Genomic DNA, 9,851 nt, shown 5'->3' on the forward strand with positions numbered 1-9,851 from the left:
ATGAAGTCACGCACCCTACTCTCTGTGATGGACCACAACGAGAATGTTGGCCGTCAACAAGCAACGACCACTGCCGTTTGGCCATTAACGTGGTCAAAGGCGGAACCTGCCTTTAAATCAGTGCGGGAGCTTGGACAGTCAGACGTCAGAACTCAAAAATGTAAGTAGCAAGTTTTTGATATACTGTAGGTTAACCAACGAACTACCGTTATACATCGCTTGTTTGTTTTTTAGCAAGTGAGTTTACAGCATGCAAAGATATCAATTTACGTATCACATCTGCCTTGATATCTAATCGCACACACAGCAATATCACGTCTGTTGAATCACGTCATGTCGGATAATTTTTCTACCTGCCTATTTTGCCTACTCAGTCGACATTTGCTAGGTCATTAACTGTTGACTGTAGGCTACTTTTGTAAAAAGCATTTAACGATAGATCTGTTCTAATGTAATTTTAAGACAACTTTTCATTTGTGATTCATCAAGCTCACTCACTGTCTCAGTGTAGGCTATGTAGCATTATGGCTGTAATGTTGTGCTTCCATACTCATTCGTTGGCCAGTTTTTAAAGACATTTGGCAATAGTTTAGATAGCCTGAATAGATAGCCTAGGGGTTTGTTGGACTGTTCTGAAGGAAATCTGACTTCATTGCAGTATGAAAAGGAACCAGAATATCCAACAGTTCTTCGTTAGCAAGAAAAGCAAACCTGATGAAGACAGTGAACTGGTCAGAACAGCTGACGTTAGCAGTACCAGCAGTGGTTCAGATAATGTTAGCGAGTCAGAACAGGATGATGACAGGCAGGGTGAAGCGACTGAGCTTGCAGCTTCACCTGATGACCTGGGTATGTTAAATATAGAATTAAATTTTACGGTATCATTGATTTAATATGTATTTGAAAAAATATGAACAGCATTTTTATTTAGCCTACACAAAATAAAAATGTTTAGGCTACTAAGTGAAATCGTGTGAAATCATTCTAAATGCTATTTCAGATTCAAACAAAGGTGCTGGAGACACTTCAGATCCCTATGAGGGTATGACATCTCAGCTATATCTGATTGAATTGCACTTGTTTTAGTTAATACAACAACATTTATTTTGCATTTATATTTAGGTCCATCATCATCATCTTGTCGCACTGGTTGTCCACTTGCTGCTACAAACCCAACCCCTGAACCTCATGGTGTGCACTGTATTTTTTTTATTGTGGTTAAAATATATATAGAAAACACATGTTTGTATGATTTGCTGAATTATTTTTGTCCTTTCCAGACATTTCCCAATCAAGGGCAGCAGATCCAACTCAACCTGTCCTGAGGATGTTCCCCAAGACCACACAAGGTGAGAAAAGAAGGGCATTCAACCCGCAGTGGTACAGCAAGTATTCTTGGTTAGAGTACTCTGTTAGCAAAGATTCAGCATACTGTTATGCATGTAGACATTTCTCACTCCCTTCAGCGTCAGAATCAGTATTTACGTCCCAGGCAGGTTTTTCACATTGGAAGAAAGCAATGTATAAAGATGGAGGTCTTAAGTTGCATAACCGGTCTGACAGTCACGTCAATGCAATGTTTGCTTGGCGAGAATATAAGAATCGTATGCTGACTGATTCTGGGTTAATGGATTTAATTGATCAAGAGTACAAAAGAAAAGAGGAGAACAGGAGATATATAAAAACAATTGCAGAGGTTCTGTTGTTAACAACAACTCAGAAGCAGGCTCAAAGGGGCCATCGGGAGTCAGAGGACTCTGACAATAGGGGGAAGTCCATAGAAACTCTAACTGTGATTGCTAATCATGATTAGGGATGTAACGGTATGAAAATTTAACCTCGCGGTTATAGTGACCAAAATTATCACGGTTTTCGGTATTATCACGGTATTTTTAAAAGTGTGTTCAATATGTTCAGAAACCACTGATAGGCCTACACAAGCTGAAATAGTTTCAAAAAGTGTCCCGTTCAGTTTTTCATGTTTAATTGGCTATGTGCTTATTGCTTAACTTACCCTACCATGCCTTGGAGGTTGCTATTACTGTTATTTGGATCCAATGAGTGAGACCAGGCTTGGAATTTCACCATTCTGGGGGCAAGGCCACTTGGCCTTCAGTTGGGCATATTTGGTGGAGGGCACAAAGGCCACATAGGCTATAAAAATGATCAAAGTTGTATAGCCTATTCACTGCAGTAGACCTGCATCACTGTATGAAACATTACAAAAACATGAAACATGACATATTACATAGAACTGCAAATTATCTGATCATCTAATATTTACAGATATCTAGGCTATATTTAACATTTATTTTATATTTGGCCTATCATGAAATCATGTATTGAACAATTTAAGCACAGTTCAGCTTTAAGAAACTCAAATAGCCTAGATGCATGCTTAGCATTTTGCGATCTACTTTCACAAACTCTTAGTCAGCTGTCCTCTGATTTACCGATATCTAGGCGATATTTGTAACATTTATTTTGTATTTGCCCCGTTATGAAATAATGTGGAACAATTTAAACACATTGTAAAACTGAAAGCCCAAATTTGGAGACATCCATGCATGTCGAAATGTACTGCAAATTCAAAAGTGGATTACTCTGGAACGGCTAACTGTACAGGGGACTGCTTTACACCTTTATGTTCGGTAAGGTCTGCTGTTTATTCTGATATATGGTTTGTCATGTGTTAAACGAAAGGTTCGTGAAGTATTGCACCGAGAGGAATGGGTAGGGAGATGGACGAAAACCTTCAGTAGAATTTATGATTAAATGTAATTATATTATTTACATTTCTCGCGAACCGTTCACCACAGCAATTCGCGGCTAACATCGTTTAAAAGATGAGAAAAAGCTTTTTCATGTGATACTTGTGAAGTCTGTGTAATGAGTAGGCTACTTCGCGAGTAGTTCAACTGAGAAGAATAGGTGAATTTAGACGCACTTTCTTTCTTGCGCTGTCACTTTCTCCACTGCGTAAAAGACTAAATTAATTTGCGCTGTGAATGCTAAGATTATTTTGACAGGCCATAGGCTAAATAAAATTCGCTATTAGTAGGATGCAAAGCAGAATATTGAAAGAAGGGCACCAAGGCCACCGTGGCCTGTAAACCTGATTTTCAAAGGGACATCACGGCCAACGCAAGGGGCAACGACGTGGCCGCCGTGAAATTCCTACCCTGAGTGAGACCAAAGTAAGTGTTCGAAATAAAACTTTAGGCTACTGTGTTATTCTGATAACGTGAGTGGAATGGGTTTAATGTGCACGCGAACATAAAAAGACGCAAAGTGCAAATGATACAGTGCAAGTTTTGCGGTGAAAATGTTCCGCCTTTTAAAATCAGGTGTAGCCTAATCCAAATCGCAGTTAAAACCATCAATTAGACAACAGAATCAGTAGGGTACCAATTTTTCTTCATTGTACCAGGCCTACTGTATGTCAAAAGCAGGCTCGGATGAAGCTGGGAAGGATTAAACACACGGTTTCAACACCGTGGTAATCAACCGTGATAATTATTATATTTTAAAAGAAAACGGTAATTGTTATCGTCAACATTTTTATCACGGTTTATCATTATACCGGTAATCGTTACATCCCTAATCATGATGCCCGTACAAGCCAGAAAATGAGGGAAAAGGGGAATGCAAAGTACACATCTGGAACCATACAGAATGCAATTCTGGAGTGTCTGGCAAACATGGTGAGGGATGCCATTGTAAAGGAGGTGAAGGAGAGTGAGGTTTTCTCAGTAATTGCAGATGAAAGCAAAGACCTCCAGAAAAAGGAGCAGCTGTCGTTGGTAGTGAGATATTACTACAGTGGAGCTATACATTAAAGTTTCCTGGACTTTCAGCATGCTCAGGATTTGGATGCTAAGGGACTTAGTGATAAAATCATACAGTGCCTTGAAAAATATGGGCTCAATTACAAGGATAACCTGATTGGGCAAAGCTATGATGGGGCAGCTGTGATGAGTGGGAAACGCTCTGGTGTGGCAGCCAGAATTCAGGCAGAGGCTAAACAGGCATTTTATGTCCACTGTAATGCCCACTGCCTGAATCTAGTCTTAGTGGACACAGTGAAGTCAGTGGCAGAGGTAGATTGTTTCTTGCCCTCCTCCAAAGACTATGTGTATATGACCGGGTCCTATGTACATCAAAAATGGCTGGAGGTTCAAAAAGATATGTATGGTGGCCAATGCAGAGAGTTGCAAAAACTGAGTGATACACGACGTGGGCGTGTAGGGTGGTGGCTTGCAGGAACTTATTGGATAGATTACCAGCCGTCTTGCATGTTCTTGAGCAGATCAGTTCAGAAGACAATGGGGACAGATCTGTTGATGCTTGAGGTTTATTAGCACAGATTGACCTAACATTCATAGCCTTACTGACAACTTTCCAAAAACTCCTTGGAACCACAAAGCGGCTATCTGACCTGCTACAGGCCCCCTCACTTGACTTAGCCATAGCAGTTAATTTGATTGAATCACTTCATGCTACATTTTAGGAGTACAGGAATGAGACATTTGCAGATGATTTGTGGCAAGAAATAGTGGATACAGCCAAGCTGTGTAATGTAGCAGTTGAAAATGTCACAAAAAAGAGAGAACAGAGAGTGAGCTCAAAACTGGGTGGGTCTCATATAACTTGTACGATAGGCCTACGCAGGGGTGATGAGGACAAAAATTCATTCAGGCAAAGGTTACTGTACCCAATCCTAGATTCCATCATGAGTGAGATGGACAGAAGGTTTTCAAACTTTAACTGTGTACTCATGAATGGGATACAGGCACTGAACCCACAAAGCTGTACATTCCTAGACAAGGGTCAAGTCTTAGGATTAGGTGATTTGTATGGCAGTGATCAAGAAGAGGACTTGACCCATGAGCTGCATCGGCAGTCTTTGGTTTGTTTATATTGCTGTGCATTTTGACATTTACTCCCTCAGGGACTCTGAGATACTAGTTGGTCTTTCCCAAACAAACTAAAAGATGGGTTTCCAGGAAGAGGTACGAGACAACCAGGCAGACATTCAGGAAGGATCTGGTGGAGCGCGTCCTGGAAAGGCGCCAGAACCCTACTGTGAAGTTTGCGGATTCAAAGTCTTATATCCAGCAACCAGCTACTACATCCGACAACATAGCCAACACTCCAAGACCTGACAAAGATCAAAGTATTTCAGAGCATGTCTCCCGATTTAAAACATGATTACAAGGGGAAAATGAAAGCCTAACTGTAGCTTAGTGTGGTGCTAAATACTGTCTGCAAGCATTAGTACAAAGACAAAGGGTCAACAGCAAACTAATTTTTATTGAACCATTTGTTATTTATTTTTATTGAACCATTTGTTATTGAAATGGTATTACTGTATACACTAGAACACTTTGTCGAAATCTCCTCTTAGGTGTAATTGTTTATATAACAAAGTAAAATTAAGCAAAGTAACATCAACATTGTACTGTGTCATCTGTAACCAAATGTATGTGTTCTTTCTGTTTTTGATATTTCTGTATAACTAATATAACTCTTTGTGTATACCATAAATCTGTGTAGGATATGGTTTATTGAAAGGATGTGGTTCAGTAGCAAATGTTTTCTAGTAGCCTACTGTAGTGTTCAGAACAATCTCAGAGCATCTTGTGCTTCCTTGAAGCCAACATATTGTCCAGTGGCTGAAGGGTATTTGTTTCGGATGCTGGTCACTACACAGGATGGAAGAACACGTCGGTTGCCTCCAGGGGCGGACCTGCGATTAGGCATGGTCAGGCAATTGCCTGGGGCCTCGGCCACCAGTGGGCCTCGTCATCCCCGTATCGTATTTCGTTTCGTCACCGCATCCAAACAATATATTCTAATCCATAATAAAGATTGAAAAAATATTTTGATTGCTCATAAACTCATCATAAAATCAAATGACTGCAGGTCCACTTTCTGTCATCATAGCAGCAACTAGCTATGAACGAGGTCTTGGTGAGGAGTGGAGTTGAGCGATTAACAGCAGCCATGAAACGTTTCCAGAGTGGAAGTGATAAAAGAAAAAGCGAGGAGGAAGAATTTAGAAAGAAATTGCCTAAATTAACCAACTTCTTCCAGTCGAAGAATTCTTCCACGGAAGAAAGTAGGCTATTTTGGATAGCTCTTGTACAACATATTCTTCTACAGATGATGATTATGATGTTGATCTAAGTGAAACAGTCGTGAGGGATCACTGTCACTGCCGAAGTCCGCACCGGTGCTGTTGGTGCTGCTATGGACACCATTCCAGTAACACAAGCTTTGGGTGCAAACAAAACCAGTATGTGAGTAGCCCTAACACAATACTTATATACAGTTATCAGTGACGACCCTGCGTTATGACCAGACCACCGTAGCCTGCAGAGCGAGTTGAAATCGTTAAAAAAAGGCCCTGTGCAAATGAAGAACTTTGAATTCCCCAAAAATGCAGATAAACCACCCAGAAGATTCACGGTTGAACATTATTACATGACCATGAAAAATGGAGAAAAAATAAACAGAAAATGGCTAGTTTATTCGGTCAGTGCAGACGCTGTTTATTGTTTTGGATGTCGGCTTTTTGGAAGATCGAACACCTCAGTTCGCACGCACGCACTCACTCTCTCTCCCTCTCTTTTACACATAGCCTACACAGACAGACTCTCATACATAGCTGCAAAGAGTATATTCACACACAGAGACCCCAAACCCCTAGCCTACTCTCTCTCATCTCTCTCTCTCTCTCTCTCACACACAGACACACACACAGACCATTCATAATTGTAATACTTTCAAAGGTTTTTTGATTGTCATCTATGGCAATAAATATTTGTTGTATTTGAGTATGCCTCAGCGTCCCATTATTACAGAAAAAAGTGTGTTTTAGTTTTAGGGTTTTGGTGTGTATGTGTGGAGGGGGGGGGGGTGTCTCGGAGGGGCCTCGGGATCTTTTGCCTTGGGCCTCAAAGTGTCCAGGTCCGCCCCTGGTTGCCTCTTCCCAGCTGTGTTCCTTTCAACCCCCACTCAAGAACAATTCGGTAAGCCACCAATTGGTACTGCCTAAAAAAAGAAGGAAAACAATTTGCTTTAGGGAGCAGGCAACTTTCTTACCAAAGACAACTACACTAGGATAATAGCACACATAAAGATAATGGTCCTACTGCTCTTCATATGGTGGTAGACTGCTGAATTGTTTAGGCTAAAAAGCCTACAGCCTATGATATGGTAATAGCTGGCTAGCGTTATTTTAAGCTTGCTCCTTTATCAGCCAATCTTTAGACTGAGGCTGAGGTTGTATCAAGGGAAAAGAGTAGGCCTAGCCTATAAAGCAGACCTGGAGTCCATATATGAACATACACACTACGGTATCTATAAGAACTAGGCAACAAATAACAGTTGGCATACATTTTGTTTGGATTGCATACTTACAAGATTGACAACCGGCCGTTGGGTCCAGCAGGTCTGGATCTTTTTTTCCAGTTAATTTTATCGAAGGAGAAGAATGTTTCGAGCACTCCTCGACTTAGAAGGGGGGGGGAAGTCCTCGTGCTCCGTTATGCAGATTGGTCTGTCTCGGGAAGCACTATGGCCAGAAACATCTAGATCTTGAAAACTAGTGTCCAGCTCCAGTTCTTGCATCTGTGGGATAACTAAATCCCACTCCCTGCAGCAAAAACATTCATCCTCTGTTGCCATTTTAATAAATTTTCTGCACTGGAACACCAGTCTCCAGATGTTCTGTCCCGGTTCTCTACTGCAGCTCCAGCGGGGACGCTCTCTCCCTTTCTGCCCTTTGGGCATCCCTCTCCCTCAGTTCTTCGTCCGTGTATTCCGGCTCATATAAGTATGGTTGGTTAGTAAACACAAATTCCTCGTTGTCGTCGTCATCTTCAAAGTCAGAAACGTGGCTTTCAAACGTGGCCATAGTTCTTGATTCCTTCGTGCAATGTATTCTACTCTATGTAGCAATGAGTGACAACGTCAGATAAATAAATTTGCGCGTGATTGTCATGGACACCGGTTTCCTTGGTAGTCCAGGTAATATCAATCCGCCAGGCTACGCCAATCATCTATTACATGTAACACCTCCCACCTAACCCCGGTGAGTGGGGGTCGCTATAATGCGTGTGAAATAGCACCATTGAGTAGCCTATGCGAAATAGCCTTAAAATCGCTCTGGCGCCACTTTCTTGACAGGCTATGGACAACAGGCTGGTTGAAACAATAGCAAAGTATGCATATGTTGCACAGAATTTACAATTAAATTGAACTTTTGCGCATGGTAGGACTAGGCAGGCACGTTGCTTGGAGCTCAACACATTGGAGACTTAAGCCCAGACATGAAATGTCCTATGTAAGAGGGGATTCAGGGGTTTCTCCCCTGAGAAATGTTTAAAAGTTGGTCACGCAACTCCTAGGCCTACCCAAAATGGACAGGATGTGGACAGGAAGGAAAGAAACTAAACAAATTACTGCGTACAACACGCAAGACTTCCCAATCCCAAGAATTCTCTCTGCTGTAAATTTAAGAGCCTTTAGCCTTATGGACATTTTATTATTGTCGACACTACCATTTATTGACATTTGTACTTTTGCATTGTTTATTGACACTTTTGTAGGCTACTTTTGTATTGTTTACTGGACCAAATAAAAGTCCTTTTCCTTTTCACACCAACCTCTGCTTGGTGGTTAGGATATGGAGTAGGGGATTGACAGCAACATAGCCAATCACATTATGAGAGATGCTGAATTTAACATCAACTGCGATGTTTGCCTATCTCGCGGTTGCATCCATTACAAACAAACATGCAATGTGAACGTCTGGGATTGGGGAGAGCTACGGCTGCAAACGGGATTCACTCGCAGTTAACCAAATATTTCTTTATTAGGGCAGGCATATTTCTGGCTATTAAATTATTTCTAAACCAGTCTGCTAAAGTGTGTAGTGAAGTCTGTGTAGGGTTTTCCAGGCTCCATTTCTTTTTACGAGACACCCTGCTCACAAGAGCCATCTGCCGGTTGTTTGGGTTGTTGCAGCGTCGTTGCAGCGTCACTGGATAAATACAAATTAAATTTGCGTGATCCCGTGTGATACCACGCGCGGACCTCGAGGGAAGCTGACCAATTTGAAGTAATGCCCACTCTATCTTAATTAAATGAATATATTCATGCCATCTTAATCTGATGAGTAACCTTTCAGAAATACAAAGGGGCAAAGAAGAGATAAATATTAACATATCCTCTCCAGCATATGTGACACTTTCAAGCTGTTAATTCATGCTCTTTATTTTATGTAGGACAGTTTATTTATCCAACATTTTAGTCTAAAATTTCATAGATACTTTTTCTTCAAAGGCTTCAGTGCTTGGCCCCACTGTATTATTATCTATCTGAAAAGTAAAGGACAAACAGTGTCATGATTTGTGTACTTCTGGGTTATAAAATTACTTTTTCTATTTGGATTGCCAATTATAATGACATTTTGAAGGTTAATTCAAAATTGCATACCAAAGCTATTTACCCCATTTTCACTTTTTACATAATGCAACATTATTACATAATACATTGTTACAGGCTACACAACAAGCAATTTTTTTTTAATTACGTGTATTATTTCTATGCTGCCTAAATACATTGTGATTTATTAACTAAGGTTTAAGCTTACCAGCAGCAACTGCAAAAGGTTGGAAGCAGCCTCCTGCTCATCTGATGATCTGAATTCCAACAGCTGAATATCTTGACATAGCCTCTCTCTACTCATTGGCTGCTTCGAGTACTTCTACAGAATATTATACACATATAATGTCAATATAACATTTAAATAATAACATTTGCCATCTATTACAGGGGTATAC

The 9,851-nt window shown here is 40.7% G+C and overlaps 1 long non-coding RNA gene across 1 annotated transcript; it reads left to right on the forward strand.

Moving 5' to 3' along the window:
* The first annotated feature begins 1,157 nt into the window (after positions 1–1,157).
* Positions 1,158–5,026, forward strand: LOC143114301 (uncharacterized). Its single transcript, XR_012984887.1, has 3 exons — positions 1,158–1,191; positions 1,281–1,349; positions 4,952–5,026. It is a non-coding gene; the product is annotated as an uncharacterized LOC143114301 (long non-coding RNA).
* Positions 5,027–9,851: the final 4,825 nt, after the last annotated feature.

Source organism: Alosa pseudoharengus, unplaced genomic scaffold, assembly GCF_046254945.1.
Source record: "Alosa pseudoharengus isolate Yale_2024_CS ecotype anadromous, Long Island Sound unplaced genomic scaffold, YU_APseudo_1.1 YU_APseudo_1.1_scf_11, whole genome shotgun sequence".
NCBI lineage: Eukaryota > Metazoa > Chordata > Actinopteri > Clupeiformes > Clupeidae > Alosa > Alosa pseudoharengus.